Genomic DNA, 22,964 nt, shown 5'->3' with positions numbered 1-22,964 from the left:
TTTAAAATTTTTAAATAAACCTACACTTTGAAATCAAAAGTGTTTGTCAGGGGTCGGGGAAGCGCTGTAGGGATGATGAGAGAGGTTTTGAATTATAGGTGATGGTTGCACAACTTTGTGAGAGCAATTAATGCCAATGAATTGTACACTTAAAAAAGTGGTTACTATTGAAAAAAAAATCAGTAGAAGCAGATACAGAGAAATAAACAACAGTGTGTTAAGCCCCAAGGTAAGCAGCACTCACAATCGCATAGCGTTTACCATCTCGGCTTTTCTAGGTGTATTTATATGCTAACTCACTGGCTCTTCACAACATCAGTATTATTTTCCTCATCTTTCATCAATGAGAGAATGAGACACAGAAAGTTGAAGGGACTTGTGAGCATCCCTTAGCCAGGGAGCAGGTAGAAGAGCCAAAGCTTGAACCAAGGCGATTTGTCTCTAAAACCCATGCTTTCACCATGTTTGCCTTTTAACCACACACGGCTGCCTCTGCCCACCAATTCGGTTAAATGCTGAATGAGGAGCAAGCACCTAGAGCTACGGGAGGTAGAATGCTAGAAGAAGGTCGTCTATGGTTTGTTCACTCTGGTTTTATAAGACAATAAACTTCGCAAATCTAATTCCCAACTGACAAATTGTATACGCTTTTGGTGTGTATGCTGCCCTCCTAAGTGACTTTTGAGCAAGTGCGGGGCTGTGATGACTTTTTTCTTATCTGATAGAGTCCTTGACTACTTGCTTTGCATTTCTTTAGCAATCGATAATGAACTTATTGAAATAGATGATATTTTCAGTTGTATTGAAGTATAAATGAAATTGTAGGTATTTAAAGAGCACGGTGTGATGATTTGATACGTGTCGCCGTTGGGAAAGGATTCCCCACCATGCAGTCAATTAACACATCCATGTTATCAATTATAGTGACCATGCTATATGTTAGATCCTCAGACCTTATTCATGTTATAACTGAAGGTTTCTACCGTTTTATCAGTCTCTCCCTATTTCTCCTGCCTCAGTTCCTGGAAACCACTTTTCTACTCTCTGCTTCTGTGAATTCAACTTTTTCTTTGTTCTTCCTCTCTCTCTCTCTCCCTCTCTCTCTCTCTCTCTCCCCCTTTTTTTAGAATTCATATGTAAGTGATACCATGCAATATTTGTCTTTCTGTGTCTGGCTTATTTCACTTAGTTTAAGGCCCTCAAGTTGTATCCATGTTGCTGCAAATGGTAGGATTTCCTTTTTTAAGGCCAAATAATATTCTGTATTGTAAAGGTACCACATTTTCTTGATCTATTTTTTTGTTGATGGACACTAGGTTTTTCCCATGTCTTGGCTCTTGTGAATAATGCTGCAATGAACATGGGAGTACAGATATGCGTATCTCTTCATGATAATGGTTTCATTTCCTTTGGATATATACCCAGATTGCTGGATCATATATAGTAGTTGTATTTTTATTTTATTGTGGAGCCTACACACTGTTTTCTATAGTGGCTTTACCAGTTTACATTTACAAAAATAGATAACTTTTAAAGAGACATTGTGACTGTTACAATAAAAATTGTTGAGAAATGTGACTTCTTTTACTTTTCAATAAATGGATTTACAACACTCAGAATATCATAACATAAAAGCTGAATATTCTTTCCAGTATTTCTTTATTTTCGACAAATTGTAGCTTCAGCAATACATAATTTTTTATGGAGATGATATTGCATCTATCAATGTTGAAGATATTTCTTACACACCTATTTTATGCACAAGTAAATGCAATCATCTTCCCACATCAGTGATAAGTTACACAGATATCCTGATTGTATGCTTGTCTGATTATTGCTTTTTCTGAGGTATTATTTTCTATCTAGCCAATTAAAGAAGTTGGGAATTGTTTAAGAGATGAACTACAATAAGATAAAACAAAAATATTATCTTTGGATCACATTTTTTTTCATATGCATCAAAACAGTTTGCAGTAAAATATTTATGATACTTTAAAAAATATAAGTTCTCTCTGTTAAGTTTTAATAACCCTAGTATGAGATTTAAAATATTTTAAGCACAGCCCAGAGCAACTTTATATGCTGGAAGCCAATGATGTCAGAAGAACAACTGTAGTCTTTTATTAGCAATTATGATTTGTAGCAATCTTTATTGCCCATTTTCACAACTCTCCTTCCTCTTTTTTTTTCTTTCTCTGTGTGTGTGTGTGTGTGTGTGTGTGTGTGTGTGTGTGTCTGTGTGTGTTTTGTTTTTTCCTGCAATCAAGTCTTGAGCTAGAGCTTGGCCCCTGGGATCAATCTCCACCAGACAACATGAAGCAAAACTTCCGTCTGGTTCTGTACTTTAGCTGTTCCTGGCTAGAATTCAATTATATATAAGACACATGGCTGTTTCAAATTCAATAGGATTTGAAAAAATGAAACAAAAACAGGTTTGTTTCTGAGGAAACACTTGTTGATTACTAATAGGCGTCTGAGGCTAAACACATCCGGAATTTAGAAGAGCCCACTTGATAACTTCTCCTTTTCCTATATATTCAGGTTATTGAGGAATCTGAACGATAGAGGTGGGTATAAACTGGATATTAATTAGTTTTCATCAACCATTAACTTCCATTCCATTTTAGATTTCTTTTCTCTGAGTCTTGAGTATATCTGAGTAGAAATAGGAGCTTCCTGGTCACTTTTATGCATTGATTTGTCTGAATCAAATAAATGCATTCACACATTCAATTGAAAGGGTGTATCTCCCCATGTCTCCTACCCTTATACTGGCATGACCAGCAGTGTAGACAATATAGTCTGTATTTTCACTCTTGCTACCTTCTTGCCCTGTATTCCTGGTTCCTACAGGATTGTAAAGGGCATTAGGGAAAGAGGGGAAAACATTTGGCATCTGTGGTGCTGTTAACAGTATTCAAATATTGAATTTCTGTTAGATTGTATTTGCGGGCTTATGGAGACCGTCTGTTGGGATCCTCACACTGAACAGTTTACTAATATAGGAAATGCACTCTCGTCTAATCATTAGAAACCCTTCTTCAGCTCTCTCTATTTCACCTTCACCCACAGATAGTCTATCATTTCTGAATCTCCTCTCTGTGGAGGATGCTTTCTTGGACAGGCCCTTCAAAGAGACTTTGGGTGAAACTAATTTCCACATTTTCCACTGGTACGTGGGAACTCATGCTCGAGATTGGCTAGTTGTACAGCAAACCCATTTTTTTTTTCTGGGCACAAAGCTATTGTGCGTTTTTCACCTTGCCTTGAATTTGATATGGACATGTGACTGAGTTCCAGCCAATGAAATGTGAACGTGTCATTTTCATGCCTGGTCCACTAAAACTTCCCATGTACAGTCCTCCATGTTCTTTTCACACCTGCCTCAAGGGGGCCGATGAGCATAGAGACCTTGGAAGCCACCTTTGAATATTGTAGAAACACAAGATAAATACATTTGGATCCAATGAAAGAAGAGCTGCTTGCTTCTTTGTAATTTTCATGAACAAAAAATACATTCTATCATACTTGAACGCTTTATACACTTTGGAGTTTGTCATAGGAGCTAGCACTACTTTAATTCATGCATGCATTCTAGCTAGGATTGTCAGATTTAGCAAATAAAAATAAAGGGCATCAACTTAAATGTGAATTTCAGATAAATAAGGAATCATATTTAAAATAAGTATGGATCATGCAATATTTAGGATAGACTTACATTAGTAATTTTTTTGTTGTCTACCTGTAATTCAAATTTAAATGGGCATCCTGTATTTTATGTCAATCCTAATTCTTACCACACTAAAAAATAGATGTGTATGGCACTTTTAATGTTTCCTTCCCTTGTCATTCCATTTTCTGTGGCTGCTTCATCTGGAATCTGATTTTCGGAACTGTGTAAAACACAATCAGCTTTTAGCCTTTAAATTTACGGATGCCCCGAAACCCCAAGGGAATATGAGATTGGACAGTTAGTTCGTGAACTCATCCTAGAAAAAGTGCTACATACCTCGTTGCTGAATATCACTACAGTCACCTTCGAAGTACTTCCCTTGGGAAGCTATGCAGCAACGCCAGTGCCTAGTCCACCCTTTAAAGCAACTTGGAAACTCTTTTTCTGGAATGGCCATCAGAGCTGTCGCTGTATTACCCTCGATGTCCTGAATGTCATCAAAATATCTTCTTTTCAATATTTCCTTTATCTTCAGGCAAAGAAAGAAGTCTTTAGGGGCCATATCAGGTGAGTAGGGAGGGTGTTCCAATACAGTTATTTGTTTACTTGCTAAAAACTCCCTCACAGTGAGTTTTTCACAGTGAGACAGTGCCGTGTGAGTAATGCAAGAGTCATCAGTTGTTGGCCAAAAATACAGGTTATCTAACTTTTTCACGCAACCTTTTCAGCACTTCGAAATAGTAAACTCAGTTAACTGTTTGTCCAGCTGATACAAATTCATAATGAATAATCCCTCTGATATCAAAAAAGGTTAGTAACATCGTTGCAACAAGTTCACAAACTTAATTGTGAGACCTCGGTATATGCCAGTCTCTTCCAAAAGCTCTCCTACCCAAGTCCACTCCAGCACCCTGGCACAGGTTTCTCCAGCTCAGTAACCATCCATCTGAGGAATTTTACATGAGCCTTGCCTTTAGTAGGTTCCCCAATACCGATGCCTGATTCTTTTGAAACTCAATTAGCTTTGTTTGGAGCAGAAAGTATTGTCATGTTTCTTAATAATTATAGACGAGCTAGACTGCATGCACTACACACCCAGATGAGTTCTTTCCTTTAATGAATTTGAGTCTGTGTCTTATTTGGGTTGGAAGGGGTAGTGGGAGTAAAGGAAGCAGTTCTGGTCATATCTTAGTAAATCCCGTGACTATGTGCTTAGAGACTCCTCTTCAGAATGGAGAGAAGCTATTAGCTATTGTTCCTTTTGCATCTTCAGCAGAAATTCTGAGAAAACTGGAAAAGTTTCCTTCTATTATGATTCCATTCAAATGTTATTAAATTACATATCTTTAGATCATCCAAACAATTGGGAAAATATGGTGCTTATTTGCATATTCTTAATTATACTTCAAAAGAACATTAGGCAGTGAAATGTAAAACAGTGTTTCTTTTGGCCAACAGAATTTTATGACCTTGAATTCATATCTTTAATAAGTTAAGGTTATCGATTGGCTCATAGATTTCCAAATTCTTTGGCAACTCACATACTATGTAGTGTGTGCTTTGGTTATGTGTTTTGTATTATTATTTCTTGTGTCATTATAATGTGATATTTGGCAAAATGTAGTACTAAAAACTGAGTTGGAGTTTTGTTTCTTCACTTATTTTAAATAATTTTACCTATACTTCCCCTAAAGTTTGATTTCTTTTTAAGAAGGATATTACATTTTTTTCAGTAAGAGCAGTACAATTTTATGCACTGAAACCAGATATTTAATACAACAATTCTTTCAGCGTTCAAAAAGAAAAAAATGCCCCTGAAAAATGAGAGCAACACATAGTTTCTAATCAATTTGAACAACATGAAGTATTGTTTTCTAAAAATGATATACTGTTTGAGAGATACACTGAAGCTTCACATCACAGCTGATTACATGTGGACAATAAGCATAGCTCAGAAACAAAGGTTTATATTATTATTTTTAATTTTCCAGCATCAGCTCCTAGATCCATGAGGAGGAAAATGAAAATAGAAAAAAAAAGGGACTCAAATCATATAATTGTATTATATGCTATTTATATTATACAGTCTTCTGTTTTCTCAATCTAATTTTCTGTCATTCATATTAGAAATATTTGGTTTAATAAAACAATACAGTTTATTATAGGATAGATACTAAAAGCAAAAACAGAAGGTATGGTGACCTAATATCTGTTTAGTAAAAAGGAAGGAAGCCAATTCAATTGAAATCAAATTTGATATTTTACATTATGCGTTTCAGTCAATATTAAGAAAATATTGAAAACATCTGCAAAGAAAAAGGTAAACAAAACAGAATGTATGGAACCTTATTCTGAACTCTACATAGGAAATATTAGTCTAGAATAGGAGTTGGCAAACCTTTCCTATAAAGGTCCAGAAGTAAATATTTTAGGCTTTGAGGACTGTAAAGTCTTTATAGCAGCTGCCCAACTCTGCTGTTGTAGTGAGAAAGCAATCAAAGATAATGCATAAATGAACTAGCAAGACTGTGTTTCAATAAAATGCTTTATAACTACAGGCTGTTGGCTAGGTTTGGCCCCAGGGCTAGAGTTTGTCCACCTAGTTCTTGAATAAGTACACATTATATTATTGTCTCTCTCAAGCAGAAAGACGGTCTTCTGACCCTGATTAACTCTCAGTTTACAAATAATTTCCAGTTCTGCTTCCTGACAGTCTTCACTTCCCAGTAAACCTTGCCCTCCTTTTGAAACTCATGATTGGTCTATTAAAACACTTATTAGGGCCGGCTGAGTGGTGCATTGGTTAGGAGTTGGCTTGGACGCCAGCTCTGAGCAGCAGGGCCCTGGTTCGGATCCCACATGAGGGCCAGTGACGCTGTGCCCTCTACAGCTAACATGGTTAGCAACAGCTCAACCTGGAGCTGGGCTGTCGTGAGCCACTGGTGATGGCATAGGCTTCAGCCCCTGCTCCAGTGGGCTGCTGTGAGCCACCGTGAGCGACCAGCCATCCAGTGGCAGGTGAGCAACTGCCTCACCTGGGATGAGTGCAAAAAAAAAAAAAAAAAAGGCCTGTTAATTTCTTCATAGCTTGAGTTTTAAAAGAAAACGGCCTCTAAATCAGTTTGAGTCATTTGCCAAGCTGGCTGTGGTTTTAAACTGGGGAAAATATTGAGACAACAGAGCCTACCATTCAAAATCAAAATGATTCTTTCTAGAGGGGATTATACTTTTCTTAATCCATTCTATTTGATTTTTAACTTGACTTAGGAAGGTTCCAAGTATAGCTTCTAGGTGATTTTGCTTTGAACAGTTGAGATGTCTCATCAATATAACTTATTTACAGACAATAAGAGGCATTTGGGTTATACTTTTGGCTGGAGCTCTCTCTGCACAGCAGATCATGTCCTTGAAATGACCTTCCTGATAAACTGCTTCACGGGATGAATGGCACTGTGACTTTTCAAACAGCCTTTTGATGGCCATGCATATCTGTCTCTACACCTGAATCCCAATGTGTACAAGTTATTTTTCACTAATTCATAAATTCAGCAGGTATTTTTAGAGACATAGCATGCACAATATGTTGTACTTAATGTTAGGCATTAGATAAGTTTGGCTACATATGAAGACAGGGTTGAGTTGCTACTTGTGAAATCAGTAAAAAGAAAAGAATAAATATTCCAATTAAAAAAAGAAACAGAATTAATGTATTTTCACTTAAGGGAAATACTTCTACTTTTGATATCTTAAACCACCCAGGAAGAGAGAGTGATGAATCCTATGGGACCTGAAGTTTTCTAGTGAACTTTTGAAGTTTTCTAGTGAACTTTGTCAAAGTGGGAGACTTTGGACTAGTTTTCAAAGTTATTTAAGGATTTAGATGCCTCAGCTTCTATTTTCTCGTTCTCTGGTTCAGATAGAGACAAATTCTTACTTCATTTTAATTCCCTGTCTCTGAGCCACTTTTGGTTTGGTTTCTTTTCTTGACTGCAAGAAGAAAAATAATTGGGTTAAAATTGGGTGCTCCTAAGTACTGTACTGTCATGGATAGATTTGACAGAGGCTCACCAAACTTTGTCTTCCTATTTTCTACCAATGTCCAGCCAGTTCTTATTATTCACAGTAGTCTGTCCTATGAAGCTGCTATGAGCATGGAATTAGTGAACACTGAATAATTTGCTCCTAGGTGAATATAAGGTTAGGTTCCTGTGAGTCTCGGGTCACATTTTGGTAAACCAATCTGTACATGACCTTGTTTCATGTGTTTTTCTATTTAAAAACATCTTATTTAATCCATGTTGTCGATTCATTTACCCTGGACTTATGGTCAACAACATTATAACTCATGTCTGAATGAAACTTATCTAACACACACATCTTCTCCATAAAGGACATCAGAGTTATGCTTGGGAAAACTAGAGAGAATTTTAGCAGTATGCCTTGGTGACCATGTTAAACAGTGAGATCACCAGTAAAATCCGCAAAAATATAAATACTGTGGCACCAAATAAACTGCAAAAATGATGCATGTTTACAGGATAAGAGCCAAAGTAAGAAGGTAGAGAATCATCTTGTTTGATCTCAGCTGGGAGCTGCTTTAAAGGTGACTTAAGTTTTTCAACACTCTATTCATGTCTGTGAATGACCATGAAGTCACTTCACATATTGATTTTAGGGTTACAAATTCATTTTAGCGAGGAGGTGAATTTGTAAATATGGAATCTGTATTAATAAAAATTGGCTCTACTTTTGTCCTATTTTCTCTAAGCCATGTTTTCTACTTAGTGTTCTTCAAGTTTACCTTATAGCAAGATCAAAAGGAAATAGATCTTATTTTATTACTTGATTCATGTTTTGCTCACTTAATTTTGCAGTCTGTCCTGCTATTTTTGTTATATTGATATATTGATATTTATTACAAGAATGTACTTTTCCCAATGTCAAAGAATAGAGAGAAAAATTGACTAATGGATTAATCAGCCAATTATTGGGTTGTTGGAAACGTCATCAATCATTTTTGTAATGAAAAGCAGAAAAAATACGTCATGACTTTTCTGGCAACCCAAAATATACAATTTGTCTCAAGGTGCAGCTCTCATAAGGCAGTATTAAAAAATGAAATAAAATATATTCTTGAATTGTCTTATAACATATTCAACTTCTGCCTAAATGATGCAAATCTGTGCAAAATTAACTCCAGTAGGAGTAATATCTATTTTAAGTCATGTTTTTTCAAAGTCCAAATTCTATGCTGTATAAAAGAATAATTATTTCCACACATGGTCAAGTTCTCTTAGCATGCTAGAAAAAAAATTTTATGACTGCAAAATTTGAGTTTATTAATAGAAAAGTACATAGTACCATATCATTTTTTTCCTAAGGAAGTTCTAGAATACTTACTCCTACATGGTAATGCTATTTAGAACAGATCCAAACAAAATAATAGTCTGGCAAAGTTTTGACTCAGTTCCCAATACCTGCTAAACCTTAAGCATCATGAGGAAAGAAATTTTAACTCTGTTGATCAAGACTATTTCATTTATATATAACAAGATGCATGACACATAGTAGGTGCTCAACAAATATTGGTCAAACAAAGGAGTAAATGATTCACTTTATAAATATCATAACCCAAAGAATTAGGAAGGTTTTCTTCTCCAAAGTTTATCTTTCCCAAAATTTAGAGTCCTTTAAATAAAGTAAAACTTAAGATATCTTCATTTATTCTTATACTGATTTAAATATACTTTTGGAAGTAATATCTTGAAATAATCACATTTCACTATAAATCAACGAGTTTAAAAAAACACACAGACCATTTTTTTGTTTTCTTAGGTAATCCAAATTTCATCACCAGCTTACTGGCACCAGCCATTTGGTTTAAGTCTCTTTACTTTCTCATTAATTTTACATTCTGCTTTGACTCTAAGAAAAATGGAAATCTATACAAATAAGGTATACAGAAATAAAAAAGATTACTGGAAAATCCATAATTATATGGAAATTTTAAAATATACTTCTATGATAATATATGAATCAAAGAATTAATTAAAATAAAAAGAAGAAAATGCTTTGAACTGAGTGACAACAAAACACTACATATCAAAACTTTGGAGTGCAGCTAAAACTATGGTTAAAAACAAATGTATAGCCTTATATCAGAAAAGACAAATGGCCGAAAACTAATGAGTTAAGCATTGCTCTAAATAAGTTGGGAAAGTTGCAGCAAATGATGTAAATAGAAGAAAATAAATTAGACATGTAATAACCATAATTAAGAAATAAAAAAGATAGAGACCTAATAAAACTAGAAGCTGATTCTTTGAAAAGACTAAAACATAAATTCCTAGATAAACTGACAAATAATAAAAATCAAAGGAAACAGAGAAACCAAGGAGGAATGGAAAAGGAAACACCCCAAACAATCCTACAGCCATTAAAAATTTTCACTTACAGTAACTTCAAAAATATTAATAAAGCAAAACATGGGAATAAATTTCCCTGAAATATGCAAAATCACTACAAAGAAACATAAACTATAATTGAGGGGAAATGTAAAATACCTTAATAATAAAGAGAGAGAACTTTCCATGGATTAGAAGATTCAGTATTGTAAAATGATAGTTCTCAAACTGATCTGTACATTCAGTACAATCTTAACAAAAATCTCAATAGTTTTTTTCCAGAACTTAAAATGCTAATTCTAAAATTTATATAGAATTACAGATACAAGATTAATTATGAAATTCTGAAGTAGAAGAAAAAAGTGGGCTAATTTGCTTGTTAGATTTTAAGACTTTTTACAGAATGCATAGTTGAGACAATGGTTGGTGTAAGGATAGATAAATAGAGAAATTAAACAGACTTAGAATCCAATAATAGACAACCATGGACACAATACATAGCAAAGGTGAATTTTCAGAGCAGAGGAAAATGATAGACCACTCAATAAATAATGTTTACTTACCGGATAAGCAAATGAAAAAAAACGTAAGGTAAATTTGATCTCTACCTCACATTCTATGCTGAGTGGATTTAAACTCTAAATGTGAAAGTGAAACCAATAAGTCCACTAGAAAATGATGTAGAAAAGTGCCTCCCTTTGGAGACGTTAAGAAAATATTGCTTTAACAGAACACAAAAAAATAACTAACCATAAAGGAAAAAAATCCATAAGCTAGAGTGCATTGAAATTAAGAAATTCTGTTGATTCACATGCACAAATAAGATAGTGAAAAGGCAGTCCACAAAATAGGAGAAGATATTTGCAATGCACACAATTTTTAAAAAGTGCTTGTTTTCTGAAACTATGAAGAATTCCTACAGATCAGTAAGAAAAAGTAGTCCAAATGAAAAACGACCGTAAGAAATGAATAGACATTTTCAAAAAGGAGTTTATGAAAATGCCCAATAAACATTTAAAATGTTGCTTAACTTCGTTAATAACCAGTTAGTAACAATTAGACAACCTAAGTTAATCAAGATGACGTGATTATACAACCACCAAAATCGTTAAAAAATAAAAGTATTAATAATGCCATTTGCTTACAAACACATGGGGTCCTGAACTCCGTATACTGTTGATACATTTGTAAATTACAGCTATTGATATCATCTACTAAAATTGAACAGACATTCATTTTATGACCTTTACAAATCAACAATAAAGATCTTTACATGCCCTAAGGAAAGTTCCCCCTAAGTAAATGAAGCTGTGATATGTTTGTTTCCAGGATATCTGTAAAAGAAGCTCTCATTACCGAACAAGAATTGGAACTGAAAGGAGAAATTTCCTGGTCTCGTTTGATAGATGTAAGACACTCCTAAGCAAGAAAGGCTGGTGTGAAAGTTTCATGCATAATATAGAACGATCATTAAAGGCATCAGATATCGATTTGACTGAACACTCCTGCTGACTTTCAACAGAAGTTGCATAGCCTTCAGCAACATGTGACGCAATTGATGAAAAGATGAAACCGTAAGTTTAGATAAATGGGAAACGCTAACAAAACTTTCCCGTTCTCTGACATAACACAAAATGGTACTGTTAACACCCAAGGTGATGGGGTCATACATCGTCGGTGCCTGAATAAGTCTAGAATACTACCTGCAATAAATGTAATGAAAACTGCGTGTTAAGGAATCATTTTGTCAAATTTTAATATTTAGCTTTAGTATTCCCTTTTAGTGTTTCATCAAATGTGAATTCAGAAATTAGATTTCTGAAGCCTGCTTTAAACCAGCTCCACAGGTGATGCCAATGCAAAATAAGGTTGAGGAACAGCTACTCTATAGCTCATTAAAAGATTTTCCATAACATGAGGTGTATTCATGTCAAATTAAGAGGTGATTACCCACAATAACCACTATTTATTGAACATCCCTGGACAGTACCAGTCGCTAGATTCATTTAATTCACAGAAATAATGAAGTAGATATTACAACTCTGTTTTTTAGAAATATGTCCTCCTACTCTACAGCAATTTCTATGTTTATGCCCATCAATTTGTAAACAGAGACCATATGCTGCTATTTTAATAGCGAACTGTATTTGGTGCACAAAATAGTTCACATACTCCATTTCTTCCTTTTTCTGGTTTTCTGTACTTGGGCTAAGTCTGACCTTGCAAAACATAAACAAAAACAAAAACAAGATTAATTATTGATTCCCTGTGAATTTTGTTTCATACATGAAGCTTATTAATGGGAAACAGCATGGCTATTGGATGACTTTGAATACAGGGAAAGGCATTTTATTTTTCACTTTAATATGCAATAGTACAGCATTAAATATTGAATGAAAACTTACATTTCAAAAATCACTCTTTAATAATTGTTTCCCTCCCTACCCCAAGGATTTTTTTTCCACCAACTTTTTATTTATTCCATGTTTTCTATAGTAATGGCACATAAATGTAGATATTAGCATACTTTTTAAGACACACAAACTAAAGAACTGAATGTAGAATGTGCTTATTTTGATGAGATTATGAAGAGTCCAGTAGAAGATATTGTCTTGTGTTTACACCAAGATAAACTTTAAAAGCAGTGTTCTCAAACAAGATAAACACAGACCAAAAACAACAATAAAAACAAAAACAAATGAGTACTATTTTGTTACTGTTATTTAGTAGCTTTTCTGGAAACTGTCATTTCATAACATGAGAAATTTACCAAGATAGCATAGAAAGCTCAAAAAACGTTCCCTATGCTTTTATTTAGTAAAATGAAAATGTAATACATTCCCAGGTATTCTAAGTATTCTTATTTCATTTGGCCCATGAAGAAAGAGAATAACAACTTCTCACATTTAGAAAACTTCAATAAAATCTTATTAGTTTGCATGCTAACAAATTTGTGATGATTTAATTTGTTACCATTTAGTCTAGGATGAGCTAGAAAGAAGTATTTTCTTTTCATTGTCTATAAAGAATACCTTTGGCTATGTAATTAATAAAGCTGATAAAATTCCAAACACTCATTTCAACCTATTCCAGACAACAAACTAATTTTAAATAGTTAATCTTAGCTTATTAATGGACCCTACTGATTACAAATTAATCTCATGTATTTACTTCAAAAGTATCAGCAGGACTTCTAATTGGAAACAGGTGTGAAAAGTTGAGGGCGGTGGAGGAAAAGAGAGAGAGAGAGAGAGAGAGAGAGAGAGAGAGAGAGAGAGAGAGAGAGAGGATTAATATAGAAATATGTAGGCTGTGGAGCCGAGCTGTCACTTGGGTGAACTGAGGGGCCACTTCCTTCAATGTTTCTTACTGCTGCTTCCTTTGCTTTACTCGGATGGGTTTCTCCTTCAGGGACAATGTTCTTTGACAATAATTAATGCATGGAAGAGGCAAGATTTTGAAAAGAAAAGTATCTTCATTCCCAATTTCTTATCTGATAATATATCTGATTCCAGAATTTCCAAAACAAAAGCCCAAATATTTTATTTCCAATGTCACACTTGTAATAAGTAAAATGTACTACAATGCTCTCAACCCTACGATGGATTTACAGTGCCTTTGTTCAGAGGGGCTTCACCAACACCAGCAATTTGAATTGTCCATTTGTTTGGCAACGCAGTAGTTGTTAAGCCCCAGGACAATTTGCCGTAAAAGGATTTGTACTGGGTGAAAATTTCCACTTAATTTGTTAACTAAAAGACAGGCCATTGCTGTAGAGATGGGAAAAGAGTATCTGCGTGGTACCTTGACTGGAAATTGACTTTCTTAAATCACCAGTGCCATGTTCTTAGAAAGTCTCTGTGTATACTTAAAAATCCAAGTTGTAACATCACTGGTTTAGAGAATTCAATAATTTGCAAAAGGCAACATAGGTTAACTTGCATTTAAGTTCAGACTTCCTGACTTCAAAAACCCAGCTCTTAACCACAGCACTGCAGTGTGTTCAGTTTTCTTAAAGATAAATTTTACATGGAACGAAATGCTCATTTCTTTTCAGTATTTGCAAGTTTCACACTGGCTTATTTGTATATCTCACTGTACAGTGATGCTCTTTTAATTGCCTTGCTCTGTAACTATGCCTTTTTATTGGAATTTTTTTTTCTTACTCATAGTTCTAATTTCTTAAATTGCACTTAAGCCTCAGGAACTAGTGTATCAATTAGAAATATCAAGTAAACTTTCTACATTTGAATTTAGGACATTTTAGAGTAGTGAGGTAATGATGTTTAAAAGCAAAAATTTTGTTGTTCAGGCTTATGGTTTGGCTGTCCTATGTTTCTTTAGTTTTTTGTTCCACTTTATATTAATACAATGCTACAACATTCATATAAGATCAACATTTCAGCTTCATTCATTAGGAAAGCTTCACAATTTTGCTCTAAAAACATTAATCATAGTAATTGCACTGAGTTAATACTGTACATTCAAAAGAATCTGTTTGCCTCTGCCAACTGGAAATCTGTTTCTCCCTAGGGAATCACGTACAACCACTGTAGAAAGACCATGGCGATGTTCACCTTCTAGACTATTTTAACTGCTCTGCACTGTTGACAGTGGAGGTTTTAATATTTTCCCTGTGTTTTCTCAAAATGTTGTGGCTTACCATTGATAAATTGCTTTGAGGTATAGAAAATATTGCACTTGCCATTGAAACCAGAAAAGGAGGGAAAGAGTGAAGGAAGGTAGGAGAAAGGAATGAAACAGGGAAGGAGGAAGAGAGGAAGGAAGAAAGGGAGCAAAAAAGGAAAGAAGAAAGGGAAGAGAAGGCAAAAAGTGAGACAGATGGGTAGTTAGAAAAAAAAATTAGACTTGAAAGGGAGCTCAGATATCAACTAGCTTAATTATTTCTTTTTCTGAACTGGCCTGTTGTCAACCAGTACAAATTTGGGACTGCAACCCATACATTCTGTTGCGTATTAATGAAACAACAAATCAATTTTCCCGAAGATATGCCTTCCCTACAGTGAAATATGCCCTCTTTTACAATGAAGTTTTGACGGCTGCCCAGTTTTTTCATATTTTGTTTTGACTTTTCCCCCTTATATTTCTTAAAAACAATGCTACTACAGTTGTGAAAAGGACAAACAATAAAAATTTGTGAGCTTTTTGGGCTGCAGTGGATATTGTGGAAGTTTAACGATGTCTCACAGGAAGGGTATTTCTGCCCACCAGGGTGACCCATTTTAGCTCAGATCCTAACTTGGAAATTATTTTTTCTATCCCAAAGTGATAATATAAAAATGCCCCTTCTACCAATGCAGTACTTTGAACACAGATGTTGGAGGCAATGCTAGAAAGAGATAGTTAAGTATACAAAAAAGCCTTTCCTAGGGACAGATTGCTCATAAAAAGTATTTTGCAGTGCTTATTAGAAGCAAGGAAATCTCCCTAAGCAATACCACACCAAGACTGGATGCTACAATAAAAAAATCAGAGATAGAAGTTTTGTGCTATAAAGCACAACCTCGGTGTTTGCTGACAGAGGGTCTCCAACTTTCTGGAGTCACTCTCTCTTTTTTAAATATGACTTTATCTCCCATCCCCTACTTTTCAATGGTCCTTACCCAGAATTCTGTGAATAATCAATGGAAAGCTTGTGTTCTCCAGAGTCAGGACATACCTCTTGCTTCTTTCCATTCTTCTATGAAGTTCACCTCTGCTAACTACTGCCCCACATTTTCTATCTTCCAAAGAACCACTAACAGGGGCAGGTGTAGGTCGCAATCATTACTGTAGGATTCCTTGGAGAAAAAAATTCCTCCATGGTAGGATGGCACATACATTATTTACAGTCAAATATTCCACATTTTTCTTCAGGTGTCATCACTCCTGGAAATTTCTCAGTAGCTTGCTTTCTCCTCAGTATAAAAGAAAAATTGCACTGGCCGGAGTTACCTAGTTAGAAAAGACTTTATTCAAGACAATTGCGCTAAAAGATTGAACTCAACTCGACTGAAACACAGATGGGGAGCTTTTAAGCACTGGGGGAGCTTGTGGCCAAAGCTGGGACTTGAGGAAGGATGTCCGTCCGTGGGATTAGGCCACCTGTGGTTAGTAGTAAGCTAATTTGTGCTTATTAAAGTTAGGCTCCTACCCTCTCCTGAAGGCTGGAAGATAGGGGCTCTATCTTTCCCGATGATTCTCTTTCAAAGGGATGGTTCCTAGGTACTTGAGAAAGACATTCCTGGGTTGCATTACTGGCAAGAGGCTGAGTTAAGAGTTACATCCAAGGGGCAGAGAAGGGATTTATCATTGCAAGTTTTCTAAAGTAAATGTTCTAAGAAAAGCGAAGTCAGAGCCCAATAGTTGGGAAGAAGCCTGTCTAAAGTTGACTAAAGCTGAGGTGACTGTTAAAGCCATTTTGGTAATCAGTGTCTTGGATGCCTGCTGGTTGCTTGGCCACTCTCACTTTCCACAATTTTCACACATCCCTTTTGTGTGTGTGCATGTGTGTGTGTTACTCCCTCTATTCTTGAGTATGCCCAGAAACTCCAAGTTTTACTTTATTTAGCATGCAGAAAAGAAATCAGTTCTCTGTTTTTAATTTGTCTTTCAGAAAACAGCATATTCGGGATGAGTAGAGTGAGGACATTTTCACCTCTCAAACCTCAGGGGCCCCTTTTCTAAGCGAGGTGTCATTCATACTGAGGTCGATGCTTTGTATATGCAATCTGCTGCCATCAGTTCTTTATTCAAACAATATATTTTCCCTCATCACAAGAATATAATGGCCCAAATTCCGGTACAACTTAGCATGAGGCCAGAGAAAACACAGTTCAAATAGGCTCCCAAATATGCCCACAGTGCAAGTGACTTGGGTTGATCTGTTCTTCAATCGATGCACAAAAGCCATAGGAAAAGGCAAATGGCTCACCTACCTTCGCTTCTGGGAAAGGTCGTCCTTGTTTATGTCATGTGGCTTTTACCCTAATCTCTCAGGGACACAAGAGTTTGTGTGCAGTTCCTTTATTTACTAAGCGTCCATTAAACTGATCACCAAGTGCGTGCATGCTAGTATTTCAAGTCTGAGACTTTTTATTATTTTTCCAACTCTGCGTTGCTATTTTTTTGAAGCCACAAAAGCACAACCCTTCTCACAGGAGAGTTAATGGACTAGTTTTGCCTGTTTTCTAGTTCAGAAGGCTATTCCCAATGAGGAAAACTCCTAGTTTCATTAACTATGGTTGGAGCACTTTCCTGGTCTAAAATGCTACCTTGGGGCTTTTAGTGGGTGTTTGTGAGGAAAAGCGACAGAGGATTTGATGCCATGGGTCTGACCTTCACATGGATATAGCTGCTACTCATTACAGAATACCCTTGCACACTAGGTTGAGGAATTTCTTCTCCTCCCTGAGGGCTCTTATGTAGGAGCAGTAATGGGTCTTGGGTTTTTTGTTTTTTTTTACCTCTTTTATTAAACTACCAGATTGATATCTGGAAGGAGACTTTGGCAAGCTAATGAATGATGTGTTATAATTATTCTGAAACCACTGGTCCTGTTACCTTTTCATCAGTCACCCTGTTTGCACTGAACCCATCAAAGTTGAGATGCAGATTATACGGAATAGGCAAGTTCAGAATCTGGGTTAGTCAAACAGTATATCAGCAGCTGGAAGAGTGCATTTGGAATGGCAAAAATAATTTTTTTTTGTTTGTTTGAAGAGAAGATGCATGTGTCGAGGTATGATATCCACACACTTAGGTCTCAATACTGTCTTCTGAATCCTTAGGTTGGTCAAATAAATGTTGTGCTTGGTTCCTTTCTCTGTTGAGCTTCTATTTCTGTTTGTCTATTTAGAATGAACTCTTCTTAGTCAATTAACAATTTTGTAAATCTTGTTTTGAAAATATAAAAATTAGTTCTTACTAGGGTTTTGTGTCTTAACTTTTCCAAGAGCCAAACCACTTGTTCATGTGTTCCTGACTGGTAGTATTTTTGTGTGTGTGAGCATCAGATGGTTGAAATGAATTCATACATTTTGAATATACTTGTATGTACCTATTCATGTATTTATTTTATCAATAAATATTTCACAATTTGTGCTTGGCATGACCAGTGACAAAAGTTATTGGAAAGGCTGACTATTGTGTATATTATTTTAAATTAATATAAAAGTTTAATATAGTCTTACAAAATCTCTTAAGTGTTTCCATAAACTTGGTATTAGCATCCCAAAGTAATCGAAAATGAAGTAATTGAGAAAGCGGTGCTAATGATTTTAAAGAAAGGATAATGATGAAGGAGACGTGGGCTTCCAGATACTAGATGGTTACCTTACAGCACGATAATTAATGCACTGTGTAATGAGGACAAGGATGAATGGACTATTTGGAAAAATAAATATAGAAAATATAGAAACAAGCATGTGTGCATGTGTATCTATCTATATCTATAGACATCTCTCTCTCTCTCTCTATATATATATATATATACACACATACACTCACACACATGTATATATATACACATATATGTATATATGTATATATATGGCTTGTTTTTATATTTCTTTTATAGATAGCTTGTTTTATATATGTATATTTATATGGATTTAGAATATAATATTCATAGTTAAAGGAGTAAATGGGAGAAATTATGTGAAAAATAAAGTTAGAATCACACCTTACATTTTTCAATAAAATAAATGCTAGAATGAAGTTGAACATATTAAATAAAAACTCAAAAAATATTAAAATATTTGTAAACCTAGGTGGGGAATTCCTGTGGATATCTACAGTGAAAGTGTTAACAAGGAATGTGTATATTTGATAACCAACTATAGAACAAAATCACAACCAATATTAAAATACCTGTGATACATAAACAAAAATATTTGCTATCATTATAGTGAAAGCTTAAATACATAATATACAAAGTACTTATACAATAGAAATAAAACTCAAATTCCCTGTCAAAGTATAGGTATTGAGAATAGAGGATAACTCAGAGAAAAAAAACCCAAATGGCTAATGTATATGCAAAAAAATCCATCTCCCTTAGTAACTAAAGCAACAAAAGTTTATCTGCTAGTGAGATTTTTTTTAATGATACAGTTTGGAAAATATTTAAAATTACATTAATATGCTTTTCAGTAAGGTTATAGAGTAGTGGTTCTCAATTTGGTCAGCCTAATCATTCTTTTTATAATAAGTAATTGTAATGTTCTTTGACAATCCTAAAATTAAATTCATAAACAGAATAAACTACTAAATGAATAATTTCTAGACAGTACTAAAGTACAATGCCTTATCTGGAATATAAACAAGAAAAAGGGATTGCTCAAATTTAATAATAATGCTCACAACCAAATAGTTAACTGATTTATGAGGTCTGTCATTAAGATCCTTGGTGACTAAGTATTTTTGATGAAAAATGCTATGGATTGATAAACCACCTGGTAATCCTTTTGAAAACTTACCTATAAATTCATTTGGCTAAACTATTTCTCTTGTTCGTATTTCATTTGTTATATACAGTGATGACAATAGAAAGGGATTTCTTTCAATAAAATTACTTTTTAGATTTTTAAACACAGACAAACCAGACTTTAAAAATCCATTTTCAATAATGTTATGGAAGCAGGAATACATTATTATTATTGCCCAGGAGGTTTCTCTTACTCGAATTTAAAATTTGCTTGGCTTCAATCACTGCTACAGAGCTCATTTTCAAATATCTGTTGCCGTCTCATCAATTCCTCTCAAAAGTGTAACAGTGCTGAATGAAATGGAAGAAATTATTTCATCTGAATTTCTTTCCACAATGCCCGGCTGCTAAGATTAATTATTTTGTAAGATTGCAGGGCCAGCCGTGCTTTGTGATATGTGAGGTACTATTGTGTAAGGAATGAAACCTTTATGTTCGATGTAGACGGGTTTTAAATTTTTTACATTTTAGAAACATTGCTGTGACAGTATAACTTTTAAACTTCCCTTTAAACCTTGCATGATATGTCTTTGTCAGTTTCAGAGGCTTATTACTTTGTAATATTTTCCATGTATAATTTTGATTCCATTGCTCCATTAGAGAGGAACATGTTGGCAGAATAGCTACACTGGTAAGTCGTCGTTTGTGAGTAAATTGATGAATTCAGCTTGTAACATCAGCCAGGATATTGTAAATCATTATTCTTTACATTGGATATTTTAAATGTAGGCTAATTGACAACGAATGTAACTACAACAGATATAGATTAATGTGCATTAGATGTATTGTAACTAAACTACCAACAAAAATACCTGTGTATTGGTAGTTTGTTTCTTTTGTAATTTTTATTTGGCAGTATGGCTAGAAATTTATCAATTTTATTAGTCCTTTGAAAAACAATCAAGTTTTGTTTATATTAATTTTCTGTACTGTTTTTCTGTTTTCAGTTGAACTGATTTCTGTCCTTCTTTCTGCTTTCTTTAAGTTTATTTTGTTTTTTTTTTCCCTTAGTTTCTTTAGGTAGAAATTGAGATTGCTCATTTGAGACCTTCCATTTTTTATAATGTAAGCATAGAATGCTATAATTTTCTCATTAAACATTGTTTAACTGCATCCCACAAATTTTGATTTTTTCATGATTTCCTTTTACTTTAGTTCAGAATATTTTCTAATTTCCTGTGAGACTTCCTCATTGACCCATGGATTATTTAAAATTATATTTAATTCTCAAGTTTCAATTATCTTTTTAATCTATTCTTTACTTCTTAATCATAGAAGATACTTTGTATTTTTCATTTCTTTTACATTTATTAAAATTTTTTGATGACCTGGGATATGGTTTATCTTGCTGTGTGTGCAGTTGAAAAAATTGTGTATTTTTCTGATATTTTTGGAGTGTATCATTTTATCAAATTGGTTGATGTTGTTTAGTTTAGTTCAGTTCTATATTTTTGCTGATTTCTGTCTACTTGTTCAGCTGATTACTGTGACTGACATGTTGAAGCGTCCAACTAGAATTGTGAATTTTTCCATCTCTCTTTGCAGTTTTACCAGTTTTGCTTCATATGTTTTGAAATCCTTAAGTGCATACATGTTAAGATTGTTATGTATTTTTGGTGAAATAGTCATTTTATTATTGTGTAATATTTCCCTTTACCCATGGCTATTTTCCATGCTCTGAAGTCCTCTTTGTCTGATATTAATAGATCCATTCCACTTTTTTTTTAGTGTTTGCATGATATATCAATTTCCATCCTTTTACTTTAAACGTACTTCTATCATCGTATTTGTAGGCAACATATAAATGAGTTTATTTGTAAAAAATCCAATAAAATATTTCCAACTTTTAATTGGTGCATTTAAATAATGTACATTTACATTATTTACTACTAACATTATATTATTTTTTTATTTGCTGCACTTTCATTTTTTTCTCCTATTTACCTTTTCCAACCCTTTTTGTGTTACTTACATTTTTAGTTTAGTTTTCCACTTTATATTTTGAGTTCCTTTGCTCTGCTGTGTACTTTTCTGATAACTGTAGTGTGAGGACAGAGAAGGAAAAAAAGCAGCAGTAATTTGTCTGATGTTCTTTGAACCATAGTTTCTCTGGTCAGAGAGAAGAACGGTTCTTCTCTCCTGCTAAGAGGGTTAGATAATTACCACTCTAACTGTTATCATGGCTGCTAAGATATTGCCAGGGTGTTGGGGTGGTAGGAAAGGGAAAGGAAAAGAAATGGGTTTTTTTCCACTCTCTCTGACTCATAGAGAAACCCTTTCCTGCTGCTCAGGCAAGATAGAGAGAGCTTCTCTTTGAGCTTTTTTTCAACATCCAGTGCACACATCTGGGTTTTTAGCTACCTTTGTGGGGGACAAAAAGAAAAGTAAATTCACTTTCACTTGAAGGGAACTTAAAGTTCTGATTTTTATTTCTCTTCTTGCTGCTACCACTTACTTTTCAGAGTCATCCATGGATTCTATCTGGGATTTATAGTTGCATTCAATGAGAAAAAATAGGGTGGGGTATGTTTATTCCATTTTCTCAGAACCAAAATCCTTTAAATGAATATTTATTGTTGTTTCAGCAAAGTGTCTCTACAATATATAAGACTTGTAAAAATGCCACTTTTTCTTAAGGAAAAAGAAAATAGAACCTGGTAAGAAAGTATTATCATACCTCAGTAAGTAATACATTAATTTTCTAAAATTGAAAGTTGTCTAGGATTTTTTTTTGAGGAGGGGCAAATAAATGTAATAGTTAAAATCATGGTGTCTTGGAACAGATTACTTGATATTCACTGATTCTGTAGAGAACGACTCTGTACCTTAGTATTTATATGTGTAAAATTGGATACTGATAACACCTACATCTTAGCATTGTGATAAGGAACACATTAGAAATTATATGTAAAAGGACGCAGCAGTACTTAGCAAATAGTAAGCACCATAGGAGTGAGAGAATTATAGTATAAAATTGTACAATGCATATTACAGTCATGAAAATAAATGGAGAATATTCTCAAATAGAGAGAAAACAATCATCTAAAATCTAAATTGTAGGTGTGATAATATAGTCAGCAATTCTCTACAATTTTGAACTAGGAGAAGATTACATTGCTAAACTTAAAACACAAAATGGAAGAAAGAAGATTATGTAAGAATCTTATATAACTGTAGGGAATATTATGATAAAATGTATAATTTAAAACTTTGTTTGTGAAATCTTTGAGGAAGTGATATTTCTTCCTATTGCTTAAATTTGCTTCAATGATAAAATTTGCACCTGTTTCAAATCGTTCCTTTCATACATAATAATTACCATGAATTACAATCACAATAAACACTGGGAAATGGGTGTGTTTGCTCTTTCTGGGGTGTCATTACTCCCAGTCCTCTCAGC

The 22,964-nt window shown here is 34.3% G+C and overlaps 1 long non-coding RNA gene across 1 annotated transcript in view; it reads left to right on the top strand.

Annotated features, from left to right (window-relative positions):
* Positions 1-22,964, top strand: part of LOC109376259 (uncharacterized) — a 168,934-nt gene that overhangs the window by 8,337 nt on the left and 137,633 nt on the right. Inside the window, exon 2 of the long non-coding RNA XR_002122712.1 lies at positions 11,407-11,651. This is a non-coding gene — a long non-coding RNA (uncharacterized LOC109376259). The remainder of the gene's footprint in view (positions 1-11,406; positions 11,652-22,964) is intronic.

Source organism: Hipposideros armiger, unplaced genomic scaffold (genome assembly GCF_001890085.2).
Source record: "Hipposideros armiger isolate ML-2016 unplaced genomic scaffold, ASM189008v1 scaffold_1080, whole genome shotgun sequence".
NCBI classification, from domain to species: Eukaryota; Metazoa; Chordata; class Mammalia; order Chiroptera; family Hipposideridae; genus Hipposideros; species Hipposideros armiger.
The sequence above is the reverse complement of the archived record's forward strand: the minus strand, read 5'-3'. Positions and strand labels throughout refer to the sequence as shown.